The 4,176-nt window shown below is 44.9% G+C and overlaps 1 long non-coding RNA gene across 1 annotated transcript; it reads right to left on the minus strand.

Moving 5' to 3' along the window:
* Positions 1-1,902: 1,902 nt before the first annotated feature.
* LOC119328428 lies at positions 1,903-2,572 on the minus strand. Its single transcript, XR_005158962.1, has 2 exons — positions 2,464-2,572; positions 1,903-2,088 (listed from the first exon to the last, which is right to left on the minus strand). It is a non-coding gene; the product is annotated as an uncharacterized LOC119328428 (long non-coding RNA).
* Between the last annotated feature and the right edge of the window lie 1,604 nt (positions 2,573-4,176).

The raw sequence follows: 4,176 nt of genomic DNA on the forward strand, positions 1-4,176 counted from the left end.
CAGTCGAGTGGTTGGCTTCATGGTCAAGTGATAGCTTTTTGGTCGAGTGTCTTGAACCCGTCGAGTGGGATACCTTCAAGTCGATTGAAAGATGACTTCTCCTAGGGGTGTCCTAGGGTAGGACTCTTTGATGAGGTCCGTGTCCCTACCCTAGGTACATGTCTTCATCACCGGTACCTAGGCAAATCGTGGGACGAACTAGGCCGCCTGGGGCGCGATGACTCTGAGTTGGCCTTGCAGCCGACGCGGGTGGCGCCCCGCTACAGAGAACAACTCTTTTAGCTGTAGTAGTACAGCTTGCCTAGCATTCATTAATCCATGCAAATAAAAAATATCATGCATGCAGCGGAGTATGCAATCCAAGCCAAGTCAACAATCCCAGCGTCTCCCTGCCACATCATCAAATCCCCTCCTAAAAGAGTGTCGAGGTTAGAAACGACCGGGATTATAAAATACAGGTGTAGACTTCAGAGATCTGGAAGTGAAGGTTCATTTCGGACGAGCTCTATAAATTCAAGGTTTAAACCAAACATCACTCCCTTGAGTTTGACTAAGCTATGGACGGAATAGGCGGGAGTGGCTTGCCAGTCGACGAGTGGGCTGGCGGCTGGCCTTTTTATAGCCCGCGTGAGAGTATGATACTGGTTATGACACTATCATTATAACTAGCCTCAGGGCACCGCTCTACTGTTTACGCCTGTAGGTACATGCATGCATCCATGGCCATTGAATGCTATACATGGATGGTTACAAGTCTCGCTGGACTTCTCGACGTGGATGCAGATATGAACGGCGTACGTGCAGTCGTGCACCCTTGGATTTAAAATATTTTTTCGGAGTGTGACACAAGCGTACGGCGCAGAGAATCAAATAGTATTTCAGCTTATAATTTGAGAGGGGCAGGCAGATAGACACCGGGGAATAACAAGGTCGCTGTCCGGAGCGAAAAGACGATGTATGTCTTGTTGTGCGCGCGTGCCCTGCCGCTCATGGCATCGCCGGGTGGTCGCGGTCGACGTACCATTTCCGGATAGACGACGCCGCGTGCCCGCAGAAGGTCGTCCGGCCGCCGAGAATTTCTGTGGACCCGGGTTAACGGCGTCGCGGGCCAAGCCGCCCAGAGCAGCACGGCGGGCACATGTATGACAATCCTTACTGATCTTCGTTATCAGAAAAGGGCAATGTCATCAAGCCTTTTTTTCACTGCTGTCCTACCTTGTCACACATTCCCTGGATGAGTACGGTTCGCTTCCGTTCGCTTGATGATGATGTGGCCGTGACATCCGTGTCCCGCTACATGATCACCGAGTCCGCCCTCACTTCCGAGCCTGTTCAGATGCAACCCGTGCTAAGTCAGCTTTGGTGTAGCTCCATTTACATCAACCTCTCCACACGTTGATCCACTTTCGTGCACACCGTCACAGCATGCTAGATCGTAGTGCCGGAGGTCTTGCAAGATTTGTGTGCTTAAACATGCGTGCATATTGTTGTGAGTCGCAGTAAAATGTGATGTTGCTTGTATGTAATCTTAATGTCTTATGTGTTTTTGTTTAAGTCTTTTTCTTCTTCTTTCTTTGGACATTCGGTGTCACCTTATTTCCCCTTATGTGCTCCCATAGCCGTGAATATCTAGTAAATGTTCCTAGACAGTAATAGTGATTAACCTCTATGTAATGTCTATACGTACCATTTAATGTTCATTTCTGTAGAGTCGGGATCTGGTGTACCCATTTTTTGTCCCGATTTCTATATTTTCTAGATGGATTTCTTTGTTTCTTGATCATGTAAGATCAACGAGGACATTCCTTCGCATATTGGAAGCCTATTTTTTTTTTCTATTTCTATGTCTGTTAAAATCCTATGAATCAATGAGAACCAGTTATCATACCAATGCAAACAACAAGTGACGAGGCTATGCCCAATTTTTTTAATACACACAAAAAGGTCAAATACACAGCAAATGCCATTCATCTGACAACATTCTTTGCTTCATTTAATTATTTCTCCATTATAAAAATGGTCTTACACTTAAGGCCTAGGTACACGCCGCGGCTGGAGGTGGTAGCGTTATTTCCGAAACACGATAACCTGCCAAATTTCATTCTTCATATCATAATGATGAACATGGGAAATTATATAAAGTGTAAATATATATATTTCTATGTGTTTGAGTGTGTGTGTGTGCGCGCGCGCGCTCAAATATGACAATATACCAACCTGCACAATGAGTGTGTGTGTGCAAGCCATTGCCGCATACATGTGTAGCCATGGCAAACTTGGCTAGACTGAGCAAAGTCAGTTCGTGAGCGGTGAACCGATCACAAACGCAGTGGATGTCTTTTGCATCTCTTATTGTATTGCAACATGCGCTATGGAGTGGCGGGTACTGGTCACCAAGTTTCTTTTCGATATGATGCCAACAGTCTCGCATCACCTTTTTTTATCAAGGAGGCAGTGATCTACCTGGTTGGCCTCTCGTGCATGGAGCGAACAAGAAGAGAGAGCCACAAGGACTAGGAAGCATAACACTCCAGCTACTTTTGCGTTGGTCATGTTCTATGTTGTGTAGCACTATTGGTATGTGTTTATGCAGGACTTCTGCGCCACTCAGTCTGTATATATAGTGGCCATAGTGCAAGTTTTTAGACTCCATTCGCTCACCGATCGCTTAATTGGACTCTTTTAATTAAGTGGGAGATATATGACTTGGATATGTTATAATTTAATGTTTGCACATCTAGATCTTGTATCAAATTGTTGGCAATGTATGTTGATGCAACCTATTAATTATTGGCAATGGAGTAGTTGATTTCAAACTCTTGATGGTAAAGGATACTTTTAACTAATGTAGGCACATGTGTGGTCCTTGTAGTATCAAATTGATGGTAAAGGATACTTTTAACTAAATATAGCTAGGTGCATCCATTTCTTGTATCAAATTGATGGTAACGGATATGTAGATAAGCCTATTTATTTGTCTATCTATCTCCATCTCTATCTCTATCTCTATCTATCTATCTATCTATCTATATATCTCTATCTCTATCTATCTATATCTATATCTATTTATCTATCTATTTTTATATCTATCTAATACTAATAACGAACTCCCTACATATTAAAACGTTAATCAGTGAAAACAAGAAATAGAAACCAGTGATTTTAGCGGGCCTGAATTACTACGGTTACGATATATTAATAAATCCCTTGGACGTTTCAATTGATAAATAGAACTTGGATCTCAATCAGGGAAAAAAAAGAATAGATATGATGCAATCTAACCAACCGTTCAGATTTGACACGGTAGATGAGACGTCATGAAATTGTCAAAATCATGACCGTGTTTCTTTGTTACTAACCTAGATACGACCAGATTCGTATATCTCCATCCAATTTGCAGTCCATCGATTATTCCAATGCCATCTCATGGCCTTGGCTTGGAGGAACTATGCCACCTGATAAAGCAATGTCATTTTTACACTTACTAAAATCCAGTGTGTTAATACCATGCTACCGTGGATTCTAAGATCTAATTCTCATAAACAAATTCACGTAACTGTATATGCCCTCTTGTCAGATGGAGAGGCATGCCAGGAGTCCACCTGCTTCCACCATCAGGCTACCGCCAAGTCTATCCATTTTGAACCGGCACGCAAAACATACCAGGTAAATATACATTGCATACACAGATAAAGACATAGAAGTAAGGGCATGTCTAACACCGACCCTCAAACTGTCCAGACTGTGTTGTCCGAAGCGTGGAAGTCATCCAACACGGGTCTATATTGGTTCGTGGCGCGGTCTGGGCGTACATTCTCCCGTAAACCGGAGACAAACCGAAGGGCTTGCTCGCGTCCAGACAACACCCACACTCGGTTCTGATCGCCTTGGCCCACCCAAACCCCCTCCCTCGCCTGTGGCGCGCTTCCAGCTCGAAACGGTCAGCGCCGCTCCAGAGCGTCTGTGCTCGCATTCATGCCTGGCCAGATGCGATCACTCACTGGCGCCGGAATTAAAGCGGCACCCCGGATGCGAGAGCGCATCCACGCCGCTTCCCGATGCAGGCGACTACTGCACGTTTAAATGAGACGACGATTGCCCATCCATCCGTCTGCTGCCCATGTTAATGACACGCGGTTGCTGAGGCGTCTACTCCGGTGCCACCCGTCCGTCCCT

This window comes from Triticum dicoccoides, chromosome 7A (genome assembly GCF_002162155.2).
Source record: "Triticum dicoccoides isolate Atlit2015 ecotype Zavitan chromosome 7A, WEW_v2.0, whole genome shotgun sequence".
Lineage (NCBI taxonomy): Eukaryota > Viridiplantae > Streptophyta > Magnoliopsida > Poales > Poaceae > Triticum > Triticum dicoccoides.